General features: G+C 34.7%; 1 long non-coding RNA gene across 3 annotated transcripts in view; it reads right to left on the minus strand.

The window, feature by feature from the left end:
• Positions 1 to 1,669: 1,669 nt before the first annotated feature.
• The window catches only part of LOC116997676, a 34,182-nt gene continuing 12,160 nt past the window's right edge, over positions 1,670 to 23,691 (minus strand). For 2 of the 3 annotated variants that reach the window (XR_004418226.1, XR_004418227.1), the window contains 2 exons: positions 5,040 to 5,151; positions 1,670 to 2,179 (listed from right to left, as the gene is read on the minus strand). This is a non-coding gene — a long non-coding RNA (uncharacterized LOC116997676). Of the gene's footprint in view, positions 2,180 to 5,039; positions 5,152 to 11,724; positions 11,794 to 23,691 lie in introns of those variants that run through there. The other variant, XR_004418228.1, reaches the window with a different exon arrangement.

Raw genomic sequence — 23,691 nt, forward strand, 5'->3', positions numbered from 1 at the left:
TATATAGGTGCATTTATTACTCTGATCATAAAGAAGAGTGGTGAAAAAATAGTAAAACTTGAAAATATATAGTGACAAGAAAGTTACTTTATGTTTACTACTCAGTTTTAATCAAGATACTAAAAACAGCACCACATAAACTTCCGAAGTGCAGCAGAACTGGATGCAGTTTGAAGGCATTACTCATTGGCAATAAAACTACAAACCCAAGGTCCCTCAGGAGCTCAGCTCCTGACCTTGGCTGATGAGACAAGCCATTGAAAACAGGGCCAGAGCTTAACCTCCACCCTCTGTGGTTTATAAATATCAACATAAGGAAGGGATTTTAAAGTTATCATCTCAACAAGCCTGTTCTCTGAAAAGAAAAATGAAATCCAAATCACAGGTGAAATAGTTAAGGAATGTCTGACTTTGCTCTTATTTACGAAGAGGGAAAGCAAACCAGTTAGACCTTTTTTCATATTTTTTCTTGACTCTACCAGGTGTGAAACTGAATAGTTTGGTACAAAAGCTAGAGAGCCTGACCAGGTGGTCTGAGATTAACTGGTTGCTTTCCAAGAGCATAAAGAAATTACATGAACTAGATATACATATACCTGGAGCAATTTTCCTTCTTACTAAGTGATAAGCTATGCTGACTCTGACTGTTGCCTAAGTAACAGCATTCAAATTAATATATTTTTTAAAGAATGCCTTTAATCTAACAAACATTTCAGGCAGTTGTTTTCCTCCTCTAGGGAAATATTGTTAAAACAGGACTTGAAGATTGCAGCTAGAAGAAAAGAGAAAAGACATGGCTGAATGTAATTGTCTATCCACTACATGGCAAGAACAGAGTTGCTCTCCTTGGAAAGTAGTTCTTTTCAGTTCCATGGTGTAATATTTTCAAAATTCAATGAGAGTTGAGTCTTGTAACCACCAGAGTTCTTTCCTTTCTTTATTTTAAACAGTTACACATAGAGAAGAACTAGAAGAAGATATTTAAAATTAATATACAAGGCAAGAAGGAGTAGCAGGAAAGATACTAGAGTATTGCTTGAAGTGGGTCTGATGTGCAGGTGTGAAATAAGTTCTTTTTATATCACTAATTTAATAAAATTTGGTAAATACAGAGAACGTAAATGGTTCCTCTTGGCTTTGCTTTTGAGCAAATACACACAAGGATACCAAGGTTTGAAAAAGAATAATAAAAAACATGGTCTAAATCTTAATGCATAAATGTGTGAGCCTAGATGTCTGTGAGAAAAGGTAATTAATGAAAAGATACAGTTTTAACTGGGTAGCAGTTATAATCACTCTATTATATTATGGCAGTCAAACTGAACCAGGCTGGAAATTCTAGGAGCTACATTTCTAAATCTCATTTATGTCCTGAGCACCAGAATTTTTTCTTGAATTAGTTTCCATTGACATAATTTCATGATTGCATTAACAGACCCAAAATATGAAGTTTGGTGTCTCTTCATTATTAAAAGGGACTTTAGGAAAAATGCTGAAGAGATTTCAGTTGCCTAAGGATCTCTCAATGCAGAAAGCAGAAAATATTTATGAAAAAAATTGTGTACTTTTCAGTCCCAAATGCTTTACACATATGTATATTTCTATACTTTCATACACAAAAGCACAAAAAAAGAGAGAAAGAAATGCAAATGCAACTTTTGATCCAGTTTTGTAAAATTTCAGTAAAATATGTGCATACTAGGGGTGCCAAATAGTTCATACTCCTTTATTTTACATACAGTGTTGTGAGACCTGAGGAAAGAGTATTGTCAAAGTTTAATCCCTTTAAACATTACATACACAGTATGCACAATGGTGATGGATGCACAGTCACCATCATCATCAAACCAGAAACTTCTGGAACTAAAAAAATAAGCAGTTCTAGTTGGATGTAGAAGACCATGAAGGAAAAAGGGCACCTGTACAGACTGCAAAAAACTCTTGGAAGTCTCTAGGCAATAGTCCTTAAGTCATCTGATCCCACAAACTGATGCTTGCACATGCAAGTCACACTTTGCATAAAAAGCACAAAATAAGTAAGCAAAAGGGTTGGACCTTTGGGAGTGACTTAAATCACATACAGATAGTGTATTATAGATGCCAAATGTCCTCACAAGATCCTCGGTGTCATGATACAGTGTGCATCTTGCTCTCTGATCTCAGCATACGTCAAACCCCACTGTAAGAAAGAAAGCAGCAGATCAGCTTCATCTTAATCCCATTATTTTTCACTTTGCAATCTGCACCCCTTATGTAACCAACTAGCAACACTAAATGTGAGCAATGATGGAAATCCTAGGTCTTGCACGAGGTACATGCAGGAAAAGGAAATAGATTATTTGTTTAAGGTATATAAGAAGTGACACAGAAGAAAGACACAGGTCTCCCAACATAGCTGGTGTTATAAGAATATGGCGAGTACCCACGATTCTTGTTTGTGTTTCTTTTGTCTTTTGAAAACCCCACTTTAGAGGTTTATCCACACCTTCTTCCTAAGGTACTTGCATTTACTGACAGACTGATGGGAATTTTAAAGTTTGTATTTTAGTCCAGTGTGAAAATTGCAGTCTCTTGTCTCCCTGCTCTATGTATCTTTTTGGTGAATACAAGCAACAAAATTACCTTCTTAAAGCTGGAGACACAAATCAGATATATAAAGCAGAAATTTGCCTGCCAAACTCTTATTATTCTACCAGAACCCCCAGATAACACCCTCTGGATATTTGGAATGTAATTTCACCTTTAGAAAGGAAGTATTCTTATCAGTCAATTGATATTTTTAAACACCATATTATCACTGCAAAATGAAAATCACTGATGATGCTCACAAAAATTTGGTACTGACAGAGCTATAAAAGTAATCTTTCTAAGTGTTAAGCCTTGGGACATAGTGTTTATGCAGTCTAACAACAGCTCTTGTCTCAGCATAACATATATTAAAAATCTAGAACACACTTCGAGGATTATTTTTAGTTGTTTTTTTTTTTTCTCCTGTCTCCATGGTTTTACCTTTGAAATTATCTCTGAAACAATAGTATTGCATGCCTATTTGAGCCTGTTATTCCAGGTATACTCAAGAATATTTGAAAGGATTAAAAAAGACACTTGCTCTTCTGGGTTTAATGTTTTAGCTTTACTTGCTTTGACATTGCAGGTGAAAGCCAAAAATGAAATAATTAAAAAAGAAAGAAATTAACCTGTTGGTAGCAACCTACCGTTTTCAGTTTTATTTCCAATCACATCGAGACAGAAAGTAGCCCTGACAATTCTGTGACTGCTCCAGCCCATTGTAAACAGGAGGTGGCAGTTCTAGTCTTTGATCCAATATGCTGCAGTGTTATAAAATGGCAGTAACTAGCTAGGGAAGACAGTTCCACAATATGCAAGCTAAATAGCTTTTCCAAGGCTAGCCGGAGCTGATTCCCCTTTATTCCCTTTTTTGTAGAAAGCTAAAATGTGTCACACACACAGAGAAAAAAAAGAATAAAATAGAGCAGCCTTCTGACAGCTCAGAATTGGTACTGTGATAGAGACTCTAGAGCTAACTACAGCGCATCCAAGGATCTTATTTTTCTTTTCATTTCCTTTTTTTTTCTTTTTGTTTTGAGTGTGAAAACACATAAAGATTTTCTTTATAGAGCTTTTGTGGAAAAAAATCCTCTCTATTCATTTTGTGTTCTGTCTCATGCATTAGTTTCACAAATCGTTCTTATCACAGAAAATACTTTTATTCTAAAGTACTAAAATTCCACTTAAAAATAGATCAATAATACTCCTCCCCCAATATATGACAGGTGAAATCTAGCAGGAGTGGCTCTAAAATCCATCGCAGCCTATTCATCAGGCCATTCTTTTTTAATTTCTGATGTCTTTCTGAAACACCGCTGAATTGCTGAGAAGACATTGCTTTATCATTAAAGCAAATTCAGGATGAAACCTCCTCTGCTGGCTCTAGTAGTGGAAACAAGAGCTTTAACCTGCATGTTAAAAAGCCCAATGACAGTAAAGACTAAGAGCAAAGTAGAGCCATTGGAAAGTCTTTCACCACAAAATGAAAATAGCAGAACAAGAGAAATAAAAGGCTGTGAAGAGTGCAGTCTGACATCTAAGAGAAACTATACGAGCAAGCATTGTATTTACTGCCTTTTAACCAAACTCCATGTCTGATCACGATAAATACAAGGAATCACAGCAGAAATATAATACACAGTAATATTGTGAATTTTACAGAAGGCCTGGAAGCTAAGTGGAGGTGAGAACTACTGAAAGCACCTGACATTCAGGATCAGGCAGAGTAGCACATATCTGCAAGGTGCAAGTCTCCAGGAAGTTTTTTGATGTAATTACCGAACAATACACTTTCTTAAGAAGAGTCTTGAGATGCTTTATTTTGACCAAATACTTTTTGCCTTTCTGCGATTCCCCCTATGCAATTTCTGTAAGAAACTTCTCTGAGTAGAACAACTGCTTTGTACTGTGGTGCGTGAAACAAGGACATAATGTCATGGCCATAGATAACAAAATATCCTACTGTTCCCATCATGTCATCCAGTGGGAACTCCTGTAGTCAGAGATTCAGCAGTGTACATTAATCTTCACAGTGTTATACAAGACATCACTAGCTCAATTCCCTTGCATCCCCACAATGGATTATGCTCAATTGTAGAAAGACAAGATGTGAGTCTGATGTTGTTAATCAGACAGGCACATAGTCTGACATGTTTCACAATAGGAAGAGAGTACAAATCATGACTTGTAGCTATGGAAAACAATAAGAATGTTAAGGGCAGTACTGAACCAAAGAAAAAATCTGGTTATAATTTTAAAAGTGTTGTAGAGGCAGGAAAGCAGTACAGTAGTACATATCATTCTGCCAGGATCTTTCTGAGAGATTTAGGAATCATTTAGGGGATTTACACACAATGAAATTCAGTTTAATTACTGTGTATCAGCTGAGCAATAGTAACAGTCCCCAAGAGTGCCTTAGGGCCAAAATCAGGTCTGCAGCACTGCTTATCCTTCTTTACATTCCAACTTACCTCTGTTTAACATCACATTTTCTGAGCACTAGAGGAGCACAGTTGAAGAGGTTGGTGATTCTTCTGATGTGTAGTACCTTAGGCTGTGTTCTATGTTTCATTGGAGTATTTCCTAAAAAAAGTATTAAGCAAAGGTAAAATCAGCATTCCATATCCTAATTAGAAGGGACATCAATCCAACCAAACTTCTCACACAGAAGATCTCATGGTAAGAGGCTGTGCTAAGATTCACAGATGTTCTGGCTATAAAACAGAAAAAATGTAGAGTATGACTCAGGTTCTTAAATTTCTGTTCTAAGCAGAGGTATGTGCCTTCCTGTCCGCTACAAAGATCCATCTATTGAAGGTTTTACTTTTATTACATTAAGACATTTTTGTAGTCTATTTTATCCATGAAAAATAAGATAAACCCCCCAGCTTCACTACTCACAAGGAACAGTGTTACTTGTTTCGGTGAAAGAGATTTAGAGTCAGAACTTGAGTTAAATTTCCCTGTGTACTTGCAGAACCTGGAATGATTTGAGAGTATTTTTCCAGTGATTCCACTGAAAACTGTATCACTTTTGCTTATTTGTGTCAATTTTTCTGGGACTAGAATCTCCATGAGTCTCTATGTTGCATATCCCTGACAAATGCTTGAAGAGCAACCTACAGAGTTAGTCTTTTTTCTCTCCTTTCTCTCAGACCAATATTCTCGCATGCATTAAGCCCAGCTCTATCTCTGAGAATCCTTCATCTTAGAAGATCAGTTGTCATTTGTGAGATCAGGGCTCAAATTCTTGCTATGCAAGCAGTGGGTGCAGGAGACACCTGCGCAATTCAGTGATGCTGAGCAGACAAATGCCAAGACACAAGAGGGTTGCCTATTCTGGGGATCACACTGTGGATGTTACTCGAGGTCTAGAGGTAGTTATGGTAGCTGTGTAGCCTTGTAGATGTCCCCTGAGAGAGAAAGGAACACAAAAACATGGAAACTGAGGCAGACAGAGAACAATGTGGCCGTTCAAAGACTGAATATTGATGTGGTATTGGTACCTCTCTGAGAAATAAGATTTATAAAGCTCTTGTTGAAGTTTAGGTATATAAACTGTCCTGATAGCTTCAATGAGACTACCGATGAAGAAACTGAAGTGTGGGGTTTGATACCTCCAATAAGAGTGAGATTACAACATACTACTTCACTAGATTTTTCAAATATTTGAGAAAAGCTTAGAAAGAAATATAAAGACTTGGACACACAAATAAATTGCTAGAGCTAAAAAACCATTCTCTTGCACCTGAGACACTGTAACTGTTCATAAAAATTCTTTTTCATTGCAGATGTAAATAAATCTAATTATTACAATTTTGTAAGAGCAAAAGCCCACACATGGACAGGAGAGGAGATGGGAGGAGAGGAGATGAAATTGAAGAGGAAGAGACATGCAGAGACATATGCAGAGGGAAGAGAAGAAAGAAACTACCTGCCGTTGAAAACCAAATAATTGAGAAAAAATGCAAAGTATAAAATCGTGATTCTGGAAGCAGATAGACAGTACTTGTAGACATGTGAAAAATACTAATCTAAACAAAAAAATTAAAGTGGGAAAGAGTTCAAGGGGTTGAATTGTATACTAAAAGCTGGATAAACTCACAGTAAACTGTCATTTTTTTGTTTCTGACTTTTTACCAACTCAGATTTATAAAATACTTTTATAAGTATTTCTAAAATGATGTTACCTGCGATTTTATTCCTCTCCACATTAGTTATGAAAATTTGTCTCTTAATATACTGACTAGATTTCTACTAGAATTCTATACACAGTGAGTAGATTTGTCTAGTAAGTTACCACAGGTTTTATTTTTGCAAAAACATTGAAATGTTTTTTTTTTGTAAATTTTCTTTTTCTCCTTTTTTTTTTCTCCTTTAAACCACATAAACTCATAAAATCACTGAGGTTAGAGAAGACCACTTAAGTCATAGAGTCCAACCATTAACTTGGGACTGCCATGTGCACCTCTTAATCACATTTTTAAGCCTACATGCTTTTATCTACATGTTTTTTCAATACTTTCATGATGGCAGTTGCGCCACTGTCCTAGGCAGTCTATTCCAATTCCTGACCGGCCTTTCAGGGAACACAGTTTTCCTAAGACCCAGCCCAAATCTCCTCTGGCTCAATGTGAGGCCATTTCTTCTTGTCCTCTCACCAGCTGCCTGGGAGGAGAGATTGATCCCCATTTCTCTACAACCTCCTTTCAGGCAGGTGTAGACAGCAATAAGGTCTCCCCTGAGCCTTCTTTTCTCCAGGCTAAACAACCCCAACTCCCTCAGCTACTCTTCATGACTTGTGCTCTACTGCCCTTCCCCTGGTCTGCTGTCCTACTCTGGATGTGCTCCAGCCCCTCAAAGTCTTTCTTGCAGTGAGGGGGCCCAGAACTGGACACAGGATTTGAGCTGTGCCCTCCCCAGTGCTGAGCACAGGGGACAATCACTGCCCTGGTCCTGCTGGCCGCACCATTGCTGATACAGACCAGAATTCCACTGAGCTAATGTGTGTGAGATGCGTATTCTTCTTCACTGCCTCCTTGATCTTGTCAGCTTCATTCTTCTCACTTTTGTCACCAGTTTCACTTCATGAGCACTAGACTTCTTCGTTAATTATGACTCATCAGAAAGGTATAGTCATACCAATTCCTGCTCAATGTCCTTTGCTCTCACTTAAATACGAAGCTTTTGCCTGTGGCTGAGATATCAAATGTGTTTTATTCTCTGGATATCACAGTAAAATTTGAATCTGCCTTTTCTTAATTCTGTCAAGTTTGTTCTGCTTTACCATTCAAATTCTTTCCTACGAAGAGCTTGTTATGAATTATTTTGTTAAATATATGGGACTCTTGTCTAATTTAAATAAACATAAGTATTTAACCAATGCAGTTATAAAATGCACACTTAAGTACAAGTTATTATTCATAGAAATAGTTGGGTTTAAAACAAGATTTTCTTTTAAAACAAATTTGTAGATACCAAGTTTGTGATAAAAAAAGGAAAACTGATTCCTGCAAGTAACTGCAAGTATGCAGACTACCATTAACATAGATGGAGCACTGGCAGCAGTGACTTATTTCCCCTTTAAAATATAATAAGGAAAGAAAAAAATATTTTGTGGTATATCTTTATCCATTAATTTCTAGCACCAAAACCTCATAAACATGGGGACAGATACAGAGTAATTCTTATATTTCAGAAAAGGTCAATCAAAAAATAGATAAAAGGTAAAAGTACAGTCAATAAATAATCCTATAAGACTAAACATTGCACTCATCCTTTTCAAGGCACTCATTAGTCATCTACAGTGCCCTCAGTGACACTTTTAATGCATTATTTCAAAGTTCTTTCTTTATTATTGAGAAGGGAACTTTTTTTAACTTATAAAGCTCCATCTATACTCGAGGTCTGGTTCACCATAAATAAGCAATTTCCCAGTGGACAAGAATCTACTGTGACTGAACATTAATAATACCTTTGAACATCTACTGCCCCCCCCCTTTTTTTTTTTTACTGAAGGAAAAAAAGCGGAGAAGGAAAGAAGAGGCAGGAAAGGTTATTTTGTGGCTAAAGCTGGTTGAGTTATTACTGTTTAATATTCCATCTTTTAAATTACTGCTTAAAATTACAATCCTACATTGATTGTTTCAGTTTAAGTCGAAGGAACTTCATAGTTGTATAACAGACTGTTTTGTTAGGTATAACATTTCTAAAGATGGTTAAATGATTTAGATAGTGCTTTGAACCTGGAAGACACTAGATGCCTTTTGGGCATTGTGTGAAATCCCTGGAAATGGCTTAGGTAGCCATGTAATTTTTTGTTTCCTCTCTCTGCGCTTGATGTCCAATAAACCTTAAGAAGTCTAATAAAAACATCTAATTTTAAAGGTTTGTCCCTCATGAATGTAGTGTTCAATCTATTCCTGTCCTTCTGCATTGAAACCCTTCACATTGAATTTATACAGCTATTGAATAATTTGCTGAAGAGATGTATTCTTCTTTATAATCTAAGAATTTAAAAATCTGAATTTTGAAAAACTTTTAAATTATTTAAGTCATAGACCCTTATTTTCCAAATGCCCTCATCTAGGAATAGTTTGTCCTATTAAAAGTTACCATTTGGCTGTAATATTATTCATAAAATGTATTGTATCTATTCACACAGGAGATCTACTTTTCAGGTGTTCAATGGCAGTTTTATAAGGACTGTAATGACAAATATCCAAATGTGATTAATAAATCAGTTATCCAGTTTCAGAAAAATAATATACTCTGTGTATTAAAAAAGTGAAGAAACTTTAGAGTTGGGAATATAGAGGATGCCAAATACTTGCAAATAATTTTTTAAATGCAAAATTAATTTTCTAACCACAATAACAAATAAATAAAGGAAGAAATACAAGGAATTCAGACAAGATGAGAAGATTCAAGGCCATTGAAGAACTAATAGGAAAGTGAAAGGACTGCAATTTTTTCTCTGAAAGACAAAAAGGAAACCAGGGATATGTATGAAATAATGAATGATCAAACAAGCATATATGAAAAAATGAAATAGAGAAATTTCCTATCCTCATTCTGTCATATAAGAGCAAAAATATAATTAAATGGTAGAAGGCTTGAGGTAAATAAAAGAATATAGTTCCTTACAAAATATTAACTTGTTACATTGCAGCTACCATAAAGCTGCAGCCCTGAACTCAACCAGCCTAGAAGTAAACAAGCCCCTGAGTGAGTGATGATAAGATAGATTTGAACATATACAAAAGATCCCAGCCAGTCCATTGAGCCCTAAGTGCAGATATATCATTGTACGCAGAAATAGGTATCTTAAGACAGCAACTAATCACGTGTATAAATTCAAACCTTCTATTTAGTAGGGTTCAGAAAAATAAAGAAAACTTTTGTCACATAATTCTCAAGAGAGTTGTGTCTCTCTCTCCAGCCATGACCCCATTCAATGTTCTATTAACTCACCAAGGGAAAGAAACTGAGAAGTTTGAAATGAAGACTGGGCATGCAATTCCTGATGTAGATCAGTGGGGCACTTTTAACCCAAATGGTCTTAATGAAGGAGAGAGCCCAACCTATTCTGGACTATAACTAGAAACATGAGAGAGAGCTCAGGCTACACACCAGAGAAAGGCAGGTGAAAGGTGGGTAAAGCATTGAATAGCATAACTACAAGGGAAGATTCTGTCTAACATGGTGCTTCATTTTGCCATCTGTTTAGGGGGAGGGTAATCAAACTCAGGCAATAACATTAAGAATTGCAGTATTTATTGTGATCTATTTCCCTGAATAAAGTGCATAATGTTTTGTTGTGCAACAACTTTTGGGACTGAGGCTAAGTGGAAGAAGCTATAAACATGAGAAGAGAAACATTGGTACACAAGATATTATGCTGATGGTAGTATTTGGGAAATATGATTATGGCCTACATTTCCAGTTACCAGCAGCTCAAAAAGTTTCATGTGAGAAGACAGTTTTATATCTATCAACCATTTCTCACTCTCTCTCCAAATGCTGATCTGAAAAGTGATGTTTGCAGAGTAGTATGTGTCATACTCAGATATTATTACGCAGATTTGTTTAGTACAATGAAACTCTTAAAAGAAATAAAAATAATTTTCAAAGTCTCCAACCATAACATGCATACATGCTTTCTTTTAAAGATATCGAGAATATCTAAAATCTTAAGTTCCAATGTGACTCTTCTGTACAAAGTGACATTTTAAAGAACTTTTTAAGAGACCCGTGAACACCTGCTCTCTGAATCTTTATAAACTCAGTTCAGAGAGAATAAAAGCATTGGATTCAGAGCAGCAGCAACTGGCCCTGACTGGGTTCATGTAGCATCAAAAACTATTTAGCTCTCAGCTCAGCCATGATAACCATCTATGAGTCCATGCCATTTGTGAAATGGGTCTCTGAAATTTAGGGAAACTACCACAGATAATTAATTAATTATTGTGAACTGACTTCACAATAGCTTAATTAAGATTGCAGATCATCCTCAGGGCTGACTATTATTATGGCATGGATGATAATTTAAAAGTTGAATAGCACTGATCTGGACATGCTAGATTAGACACTTGGAAATGGCCTCATCTTTATCGTGGTATTTGAAAATCTCTAGCCTGACTTCCTCGCATCATGTATGTAGCAAAGGTTTTCTGTACATCTGCGAGTAAAGAACAGTCTTTGGAGAGAGGTTTTGAACAGCAGACATCTTTAAACATAACTTTCAGTGTTCAGTACTACAGAGAGGACCAACAACTTAGGGAAACACAGAAGGTGCAGGATTATAATAGTTGTGATGGCTAACCACGGCACGCAGTTAAGAGAACAGTATTTAACCTTCTCATTCTAAAGTTAAAAGTGTCAATTTTTGAACCACATAAAAATAATTAAACATATTCTATTAGAATCAGTTTGAAGCATTCAAAAATAGAAAACACTTGCACTTAAAAATTATAACTATTATTAAGGAAGTTTTTATAACAGAAGGAAATTAGAGTATCAGTTCCCTGTGTATGCCAGTTCCAGTCCCTGTGTATACTAGAAAGCCTGGATACGAAGTGCCCTTTCTCCAACAGATAATTGAAAATAGCATGTGATGAGACATGGGTTTACTGTGACAGTAAAATATAAACTTACAGAAAAAGTGAGCTGTTCTGTTTCCACTTGCTCTGTTGTATTCATTTGTTTCTGGAGCTTGATTACTTGGGTACAGCAAAGAGACAATTCCCATGAGCTATTTTCTCATTTTGAGAAGAGAGAGAAATAATATCAAGTGCTTCAAGGAAGAAAGGGTGAGTAAGGCTGGGAGTTGTGAGGGCTGAACATTTCTTGTGACCCTCTAGGGTCAGTTCCCCTCTGAAGATACTTACACCTAAACATTCAGAATATGTTGCTTTTAGCAAGTAAGCTTTCAGTAGATCTATTTACTGTAAAGAAGACTATGGGAGAAAATAATATTTATTCTGTTCTGTCTTCCATATCATCAACCAAGTTAAAGGTCAAGTTTCAGTTACGGAAACTTTATTACTGTAACTTTTAACTTTATTACTTTAACTTTTATTACTGGTGATACCCGAATAAAAAATTCAATCCAAATGAAGTCACACCAGACCAAACCAAACCTTGCCTTCTTCACTTGTAGGCCACAAGCTGAGTGGAGTTGGCACTTAGAGTAAATTGTCCCTGTCCTTCCACTTGTACACGAAGTAGATTTGTACCTGTAAATCACTGAGATAATAAAAGCTGCACCCCCCAATACACTTCCAGAGAAGAGTAGAACTTTCAGCAAGAATTGCTTGTGTTCTAGGTGAAACTTTTTCTACAAAAGAACCATTTTGTCTCCTGTATTTTTTTTTTGTTTTTGTTTTTGTTTCTGTGTTTTTGGTTTTTTTTGCCCCCTCTGCTTTTATACAAGAAATGGTGAATTGGCACATTTGTGCCATTCATTAAATAATAAAACCAATATAAACATTGTCTAATTTCCCAGAAAAGAAACCTAGTTTTATACAGTTCTGGAAAATTTGAATCTTGGTCTTGTTTAATTGCATGTTAGAAAATGTAAATGATGAAGGAATGATAATGTGAAACATTGCACAACATTTAAAAAAGTAGTTATTTAAGAAAAGTTTAGAAGTGTCCTCTTTTTACCTGTACATATTTGAGTTGTTTTTACCAGTTCTTGTGGTTGTTTGGAAACCCATGGGCACATGAGGCTGGTCATGTATCTGTGTGTTTGTAATTTAAAAATTACTTTGTAGACTATTATGCATCTGCCCTTAATTTCCTAGAGATCGCACTCCAAGGACGTACAGCAAATAATCTATGTATAAAGCTTTGATCCTCTTCCTGATCATGCTAGCTTGACTATTGATTCCTTATTATAATTTATTTAACATAAAAGCTGTTACATAAGGTGGTTAAAGTTGCTTAATGAACTAACCAATTAGGGAGGAATGAATTTGAGATCACTTTGAACCCGAAGAACCAAAATTTATGAGGTTTGGAGTCCTGGAGGAAAAGAGTAGAGCAGTTCTTTAATTAATAGGACATTTGAGTAGAAAAGATAATAACTACTGAACAACTTTGCTTTTTCATGGAACTGGAATGTGAAACGAGCTCATTCTCTGCCTTTACTTATGCCCTTGACACTGAGTAGAATTTGCCCTATGGCAGACTGAAAGCCCCTCATGCTAACACAGACTAAATTTCAATTGTTCGCTATTTTTAGTATGAGATCAGAATAGAACTACTTAATCAAATAAAGTTATGGAGAAGGGGACAGAACAGAAAAACTGTGCTTTAAAGTACAAAAGGAAAGTTTGCTTATGACAGTCATTATCACATTCACTTCTGTTTTCTAGTTAGACTTCACAACTTTTTTGCACCTGGATACATTAATGTATGTGATTTTTGATCTCTAACAAAATAAAGAAGGTCTGAAATCTTTGCAATAGAGTGATAGGCAAAGTTAGCAGGAGAAAATGTTTAGAAATCAAATCTTCATAAACACCTTGTAAATTTTTCAGTTGTTATCTCTGTTTGAGTGCCCCGAACCTTGTTATTTCTTTTAATCAAGGTGTAATAAAGCCTTCAATAACTATCCTTGCACTGGTTTCTACACTATCAGATTATAAACAGTCACAGTCACTGTCTCTACCATCTTGTACTGTATGCAGTTGCATAACAGCGGAGCATTCAGCCAACTAAAACAAATTCAGGATGAAAACTTAAAAAGAAGGTATTCTAAATTCTCAGGATGCTGATATTGGACAAAATTGTGGCCACCGTTTATGCACATACGCAAAACACCAAACTAATCAGAGGGAATTTGCATGCTATTTTGTTGCTGTGACAGAAAACCAGTAGAAAATAGCCCTTGTTTACCTTTAAGTGCCATTATCATGAATAGGACATGATATAGAGGGTTGAAGAAAAATAGAAATAAAAACTAGCTTGAAAACTAACTATGTTTTAGTATTTTCTTCCCTTAGGAAGATTTTTCTTCACTGATAATTTATAAGAAATGTATAATTAGGTTAACTTTTTTATTTTTCATGAGTCCTCTCACAAGAATATGGATGATCCACATTTGAAAAAAAAATCTTTATTTCTGATGTTTGTTTTTTAATATTTTTTCAGTCTTAAAAAATAGTTTGACAGAAACAGAGTATCTTTAGAAATTACTGTGGAATTATAATTCTCACTGTCTCAGAATTTAAAAAAAAAGTCACTTAAGAGACAATGCTGGCTATAACCCTCACATGTCTATTAACCACTGAAAATCCATCTGGAAAAAAAGTTGGAATTTCAAGTGAGAAAATGTGTCTTTAAGACGATATGCCTCAGTATGGTCAGTTGTTTGAACACTGCACCTCGATAAAAAATAATGCAATTCTCCATTGATGCATCAGTAAACATAAATTATTAGTTATGTTATATGGCATCCAAATGACAGATTTTAATTCTAAATTATAACTTTGGGGTTTTTTTCTCTCTAGGAAATAAGAGTGATTTCAGCTTTGATCCTACTTCCTAAATTCATCCTCCTAAGGTATCAATTCAAGCTACTAAACTGAAGTTCAGTTCACATTGCAGACAGCCTGCCATGTGTTTTCTCCTTTTAATTTGTCTTCATCATTTTTATACAGTTAGGAGGCTGCTGCACTTCTGCTTCCCTACTGCTCAGCTTTGACTTTTCTAATGTCATTCCATTTCACCTCTGAACATGACCAAAGTAATTTCCTTGTTTCTGTCTGAGATTATTCTATGTTGAAGGTGGTTTTCACTACATAATTATCAGAAAAATTCAATGTGTCCTCTCCATACAACAGAAAGGCATACCACACCTGTGCTGTCTCTGAATAGTCACATAACTAATAGCCAATATACAGAGAAATGACTTCCCAAAGGATGAGAACACTAACCAAAATCAAAAAGTACCTCATCCCCGAAAAACTGGCCCACAGAAAATTATGGAAAATTTATGGACACTTTCCAGCTCAGCGCCCTTCAAGGTGTCTGCTTGACACCAGTGGTGTCTGCATGCAAAAGCAAAGCCCAGTTTTGACAGAACTTTTGTTTAGGAATTTTGCCACATTCTGGATTTATAGTGGGTTTATGCAGCGCTCTTGAACTATTTTTGGAAAGACACAAGAAAATGTTGACGTAACAGAAGGTGTTGGAAAAGGATAAAATGTTGACAAAGGTCTCTCTGTACATTGTATGCCAATCAAGCACACTCTGCTGTATAGAATTTGTTGATGTATTAGTTCTGTCAGACCTTTTGAACCTGCTAACACTACTCATGGGATTCATCATATCCAAATCTAGCCATTTCTGTTAGAAGAATATTTCATTCAATCAAAATTTTTCTGAAGGCACTGTTAAGGTTAATGGGAACTTCAAGTGAAGTGCTGAAAGAGAGAGTTGAAATAGGATTTTCCTTGTTAAATATGATATTCAATTTTTGTTCAAGTTTTAGTGCTTCAGAAAATAATACAAGTTATCCTGCAAATGGTCTTTAATCTTTCATTCACCCCATTAAAAACACTAAAATTTAGCTTTCAGTATTAATAAAGGTGATGATAATCTTGTCAAAGATTTTGAGAAGATGAAAGCAATATCTCTAGCTCAGTGACTTATATCAGTGAATGTAAACTGAAATAGAATACTGGCAAATATTCAATTCTCAACTACTTGAATTAGTTTTACTGAGAGGTACCTTTTGCCTAATGCCAAAGAAAATAAGGTAATAAGAATCACAGGGTTCAGAGGTAAATCTCTACTCAGTCAGACTAGTTTTTCCTACTGTGCTACCAAAGTTGAGGGTGGTGCTATGTTGTAATTCAATTAATTAGCTAAAATGCTATAAAAATAACAACAATGAAAGAAAAAGATTCAGTATTACTCTTGGTAATGTGGAAGAAAAAGCTTGAAGTAGCAGTTTGTTAAATAATAAATTATAAATTGAGTGTCCTATATTTTAAATAGATCTGAGGGTAATAGCTACAGAAACATGCTGGACAAGAATCTTCCTTAGATGAAAACTAGGAACATTTTGCTCAAAGCAACTTTTTGGTTTGTTATTAGCGACACTAGTTGCCACAGAGACAGTTTTCCTAAAGATGAAATTTAACTTTGAACAATTAACCTATTAAAACCTTTATTTAATTTATTAACAAGTATTGCACTTAATAGCAAAATTCTAATTATGTATATATTAACAAGGAATTTTCTAAGTGATCTTTTAGTAGAAAGAATTATTGTGTTGTAGACAAAACTTGCATCATGAATAGACAATTTGCACAGAGTTAAAACATAAGCTACAGTTTCAACAATGATGCATGACCTAGATGATGGGTATCATCCTTAGAAGCACAATTTTTATGTCAATAACAAATTTAGATTTAAAAAATCCTGCTTTATGTTACATTACATTTTTTAAAAATAGAAGTATTTGAAGAGGAAAAATACATATCTAGCATGCCTTAGGAATCATTTGATACAGACTCTGAGAGAAACTTGAAAATAATTTTAAATACTTTTCATATCTGCTTATGGTTCTGAACAAACTTTGGGGAGAAGAACTTATTAGTGTAGCCATTGCTGCAGTCTGAAATAGATTATAGTAGTAAGTAGGGGAAAAGTCATATGAGAAAGTGTACCGATTAAAAGTATCAGGCTTATCACTGTACTTATCACTGTATCTAAATCTGAAGCATTTATTTTTCGGGCCTCTGCAGCATGTGTTGCTGTAGGAAATGCACCCATAGGAGAACAATCACTCAAAACATTCAGGCAAGCTGGGTGGACAACCAGCACAGCAACACATTTCAGATTGCAAACAGTGTCTAAGTTGCCCTGCTCTGTGTCTCACAGCAGGAGAAATTTGGTTTCTCCAGACTCCCAACTGGATGTATCAAGCCTCAGATAAATCTTTTATACATTATTTGTGCACATAATAATGAGTTATCCCCTGCAATGGAGCACTGCTGTCTTGACGAACACATTTGTAAATTTTATAGAAAATGTGTCTTGAAATATAAAGCTCACGTCAAGCTGATATTCAAATATTAAAGTTATTCAGTAGCAAGTGTGTTCTGAAGAAAAGCATAACACAACAGGAGACAATAGCAATCAGAAGAAGCAGATACCTAAAAGAAAATGTAGGTATAGCTGGCATTTTGTAAAAGTAAACAGATTCAAATTCTTTCTAATAAAGAGAGTTGAATTCCTGCTGTGCACATTCTGGTATTTTCAGGATCCCAAAAGCATGAGAAACAGTTGAAATTTCTAAAGGCTTTCATAAATGTTTGATTTAAATTTTAAGGTGGAATTTTGGCTTTGTGAAAGCTTGTGGAAAAATTCCCTTTGGCCACAAGGGAACTGAGTTTCCAGTAACAGGATTGTTTCAACACCTGACAGGTCTGTACCAGCAGTAAGAGAGAGCAAGATACAGGGAATTTTTAGTACTGTTACCAAAAGCCTTTCCAGTGATGAATTCATATCCATCCATTTTTTCAAATAGTAACTATTGTGGAAATCACAGGAGGGAGAAGAAAAATGTATTTTTGCTTCTGCTATATTTAAAGTAAGATAAAGGCATAAAGATCTCTGCTTGTATCTTTAAAATAATTATTTTTACTAGCAGTGATGTAGCCAAAACCAACTGCAGAATAGAATGATTCTGGAGAAATTATGAAATGTTTTTAATACTTGCTTTGCTGTGGTCTGGTGTTTATGAACATTTCCTGATTTTTAAAAATTTATTTTCAGGTTTCTCTATTTTCATTTTAATTTAATTTGTCCAAAAGAATTGAAAAACTAGTTTGAAAATGTTAACTTATCTTAAATGGAGGTCTCTCACCTAAACTCAGATGTACAGTTCTGAATTTAGAAGATTTCTATAAAAGGACATCCTCCTCTACCTACTTCCTTTTATATGCTGTAGGTTCCTCTGTTGAAGGTGTTGTGTTTTTACTTAGGAAGGAGGTTTTGTTATAAAGCACAACTTTGTGAGACAAGACTGGATAGAAAGAGAACTAGAAAATTTTAAAGGGAAAATATTCACCAGACAGTCAGCTAACCACACAAGATGATAGGATATAACACATTTTATTAACATCAATGGGCAGACTCAGTATAAAAGAAATATTAAATGGCTTGAAAAGCAGAAATCATGATTTGTTTTTCTTTATTACAAAACAATCAAATATATTTAGTTGACATTTTGAATGGAGCTTTAAAAATGTTTGGCTTATACAATAACCTTCTTTTGGCTTTCTTGACATTTGGGTAAGGTCTTATCCACACTATGATGTCTAGGGATGAGCATTCCATACCATTGCATGATTTTCACATGAGGATAAAGAAGTCAATTTTCATCAAAAGAGTGAAACAAATATTTTATGTATTTTAAGCAAGACAATTCCAATTAGCTAAATATGTTAGTCTAATTTCTGGAGTCAAGGCATGAATCGTTTTCTTCAGGCAGTCTGAGGTCTAAATACGGGGAGAAGGTGATATAGGGCAATGGACAGCAGTCAGTAGTGAGTTATGAAATGTTCAGTGATTGAGGTTGCTCTCTCTTTAAAAGGATGTTCACTTTAGTTCTGAAATGTATTCACCTATAGTTGTCTTAACCGTCTAGGTTCATTAGAAACTTTGTCTAATATTTTGGATAGTCTCTTTTTCTGTATCATTAAGTTTGTGCCATTTTGAAAGGCAGGTACATAAATATTCTTATAGTTAGACTTCAAACAAACAGAAACAATTAGTTTCCTGTTTCTTAGAAAACTTGGATAATTCTCCAAGATTTTTTTCCTTTTGGCTATTTATGCTGTACATTTTTACTTCAGCATAAAATACACTCTTGTCTTTTCCTCTCCTTGTGTAATTCTGTTATAGTTAGTTTAATTTATACAGGAATATTATAAAGCAGATTTCTGTAGCTATGCTAACAAAGATAAATGAAAGTAGGAACTTCAATAAAACTTGCAAACAATTTCATTATATCTTGTCAAATGCACAAGAAACCTCAGGTGTAAATTGTTTCATTTATATGTCAGTTTTGTTGACATCACTGACTAAAAGCATGGACCCTTACATTCAATCTCTGCACAAAAGAATAAAATGACAATTCAAGCATGAAGCTTTTTACTGTGTTTTTAGCTCTGACAATTTTACTACCATACAAGGTTTTACAGCAAAAATGAGAACTTCTTGAAAAGCCCAAAAGCAAAGTTTCATGCTATTTGAATATTGACAACACACTCTAAAAATTAGAAAGCTTGCATAATTTGGTTTCTCCTTTTTACATTATCTTCATGCAAGATGGAACAGCCAAGTAAATTACAAATTATTTTGATTTATATACAAAGTTTTATAGATAGTTTCTACTATATTCAAAATGTTCTTGTATGAGTTACAATGATTTAAATTCATGGCTTTTCTGTTTGTGGGAACTGAGTTCTTAGTTTTCATATCTTTTATGAAGGACATGAACCAGTGTGCTGAAGTTCATATATACATAGGGTATTCTTATTAAACATCCACTACTGTACACAGGAAGTGGAAATTATATATAATGGGTAGAAAGAAACTTGCAGCCCTGAGTCAGAGACAACCTGGCAAAACCCCTGCATTCCCTTCAGCCCTGGAAAAGGAAGGGCACATCTTTGCCTCTCATCTTTCTGCTAGGAAATCTGTTTATCATTTTTAGAGAGAGAATCAGCTTCTTGATGAGGCAAACATATGCACTTCAGGAAGTTTTTAAGATTATCAGTGCAAGTTACTACTCTCTCATCTGCTTTTATATACACCTTTGCAGATTTTATAAGCAACTATAAAACAAATAAACAAAAAAATCAAGGCCATTGCCATAAATAATAACCAATGTTAATTATTAATGCAAAAAATTAGGTATTGTAATTAGAAAATGAATCTCAAATGTCACAGTGAATTTAATCACAGGACATCCAATTAATACATTTGGCAATCAAATCATTAAGTTAAGACAGGATGCATTCAATTCTTACGAGTCTCACTACAGGATCTGCATTCATTTGTTCAGTTTCCTATCCCCAGTAGAGGTAATCTTTTACATTTGCCATAATGTAAAAATCCAAATTCATTAACTCTCAGTCCTCACGTCAAATGGAGGTTCTTTTTTTCCTGAAATGCTACTGTGTACAGGACACCTCCTTTCTCTCCCCCATTTCTTTTAATTCCTGTTTAGTCTTTGTTCTGCAATCCTGCATTGGTAAGAGATAACCATCATACATGTTTTCTTACAGGGGTAAACTTGTTTGTCTGACAGTTCACATAAACATTAAAAGGAAAAGAAAGTGTTGCTATGGTTTACCAAATGAAACTCCTTTAGATTCCCAGTGCCTGGAAATTATTCTCAGTTCCTTTCCAAGGGATGGAGATTATTTCTTATGGGAAGGAAAGTGGAATAAATACAAACATATATATTAAAGAAAATACCAGGTATAGTATATAAAACTATGAGAAAATCAAGAGTGAGGACTAAAATCTTTATGCTTTCTGGCATATGTTATTAGAATCTGTGTTGTGGTTCAGGAACAAAGGTGACATGACACCAACAAAACTTTTGTTTCCACTGAAAATTAAGGGGATGTGATATTTACTAAGAAACAGTCCTGTTCCAGCCTTAGACAGCAAGGGAACATGTACCTGTGGGTAAACTAAGCAATTAATTACTGTAAAATAAAATAATTTGGCAATGACTCTTGTTTGGCTAATTCCATGTGGGATTAATATAGATGACAGTTTGAAGATTTAAAATATTTCAGTGGAATACAATAAATCCAAAAAGTTTAGCCTAACAAGAATAAATTATGCTTCATTTGGGACCTTTTGACTTTAGTATATTCATATTTTCACTAATTTGAGCCTAGTTGGTGTGATATAGACTGGAACCCAAGAGAATACCAGTCAGGGAATAGGGATACCAAATTAGTTGCAGTGGAAACATTTTGCCCTTACAGGAACTAAATCTAAAATGGGTGCTTAAAATGTATTGGCATCTTTTCTATTTCAAACTTTTTATGATTATGTTTTATTGCATGTGGGTAACAGCCAATCAACATCTTATGGTGCTTAGTTAATTATGCTAAGAAAAATCTACATAGTTTTCTAGTTGTAATTGTTGTTTCTATGGTTTGGTTTTTCTATTTCTTTTATAAACTGTTTGCTTTATTAGTAGTACAGTTTTCGTTCCAATAAACACTAGAATATCTACATTTCTTCCTTGCAGTAAAATTCTCCTAAATTTAAGACATTGCTTATTCTAAATCACAGTATCAGCTAATTACAAACATTCCATGGCAGAATGTGTTTATAATTTACTAAGAATAGTTGTTTTTCTTTAATTTTCTGCAGTTGCCATTATGATAGGAAAGTAGTACTCTTCTAATAAGACAGAATCCTACCTACTGGGTTGCACTTCCTGTTTCCAGCATTTCTGGAAGAAAACTGTGAAAATGATGCTCCGATATCTTGCTACTTAATCCTCATAGTCTATTCTATTAGCAACTGGGCTTCTAGAGAGTGTAAGTGCTGCCTTCTTGGCAGATGTGCTACACTTTCTTCATGACATGGCCAGATGTAAGCTCACTAAGTCTTACAAACCCAGCAGCAGGAGGCTGCACCGCTGCGCTGCCCATTCTGTTAGAAATCCAAGCTGAGAGGAGGGATTTATGATATTGATATTTACAATGTCCCCACATGGTCACAGGACTCCCAGTAGGGTCTGTGCATGATCAGCAAATTTTCCACTGTCTGCAAAGTGCCCACATAGAACAATGAATTTGCAATTCTCTCCATATGACCTCTCACAAAGGCAAGCCAGATATAACATTTTAAACAGAATTATGTCATATGTTCATAGGATCATATGTTGTCAAAATAGGAAGGATTAAAGTAAAGGCAGTTTGAAAAATCCCCTTTCTGAAAGCTCTTTAAGGTGTCACACAGGGCAAATATTTGGAATCTGATTCTGAAAATATTAAGAATATTAAGACTAAGACAAAGAGATCCTACTTTCCCTTTTAAGAAAATGCCACAGAATTTTAACCACAAATATTTTTAACCCCACGATTTGAATTAGAAATACAAATAATAAATAAATCTGTACTTACTACCAGACACAACTATAAATAAATGTTGCCAAATACTCATGAATATTTGTGATTACAGAGCTACCAGATTAATTTCTTGTTTCTTCCCAGAAAGCATGTCTAAATAGAAATAAATTCAAGGAATGTGTGATCTGCTTGTGGATAAGACTTGAACAGAAGGAGAGGTTAACATTTTTAGCTAAATTATGCATTGCAAATGGCTCACTCAGTTTTTTATCATTTGCATAAATGGCCCTGGTTCAAAATCTCACTGATTGATTGCAATGGAAACAATTTTACTAGCTTAATTTTTTTTTCTTTTTCTTTTTCATTTTTTTTTTTTGTTGTTGTTTTGTTTTTAAATCACTGTAGGGCTCAAAACTACAAGATAGGGCTCAAAACTGCAAGATAGGGAGAAAACCAGAACAATGGTCCAATTTAAAGACCACTTTCTAATCTTAATTAATATGGTAACCAAACTGTTTTTGTAAATTAGGTTCTATAGCTGACCATCTGGAATAAAGAAGTCAGAATTTTACTGAAAACAGTTTCAAGTTTCAGACAGAAATCCTAACTACTAAGATCAGTATTTCAACCCTTAAGCTATACTTTTTAAGGAGAAGAATTTCTCTAAATTGTGGGCTTTGGATAACTTTGTATTTCAGGAATATTGAGACAATAAAAAAACATGCTATTAGCTTAATTCCTTTGCTTCTGTTTAGGACCATGCTAATGAGTTGCCCAGAGATTTGCAGCAGTGGGTTCTGAGATACAGAATGAGAAAACAAGGACTAGAAATCAATTTTTGTGATTTTTCTAGATTATTTATAAGACTTGCATCTTTCAGTAACATTACCAAATCACTGCTCTTTTGAAACTATTTATAGCACCCTTATTAGTCTGATGAAAATCAACAACCATTGAATTGCAAAAAATCAAACCAAAAAGTGCTAGATAACTTAATTAAGTTGAAAAAAACATCACTCAACCACTCAGATTTGTATTATTTCTCCTTTAGTAAAAAAACTCAGGAAATGTTATGGTTTGACCTAAGAAATAAATTAACAGCTTCATCTTTATTTCATTAGCTGACTAAAACATGAGTGAAAAAAATCAGATTCAGTGTTTCTATCTACTTAAGAGTCATGAATGAGTTTTTCCTATTAATTACTATTTAAACTGATATTTTCATAGAGCTGTTGTGAACTGCAGAGCCGTACAGTGAGTATAGATAAGTCCTACACATACCTGCTTTTATTTTCTACTTTTCTGCATCATCCTTACACTGTTTTATAGTCATCATCTGGCCAGGATGGATAATTTTGCAGTCAATACAGTCACAGTTAATGAAAATATGAGAACATTTTAAAGGCTCACAAGATTTATGAACCAATCAGGAGTCTAGACTGAAGGGTTTGAAAAAAAATAGACTTAGCTTGCTAATCCTATGAAAGAATATTTA

The sequence above is a fragment of the Catharus ustulatus genome, chromosome 6 (assembly GCF_009819885.2).
Source record: "Catharus ustulatus isolate bCatUst1 chromosome 6, bCatUst1.pri.v2, whole genome shotgun sequence".
Classification (NCBI taxonomy): Eukaryota; Metazoa; Chordata; class Aves; order Passeriformes; family Turdidae; genus Catharus; species Catharus ustulatus.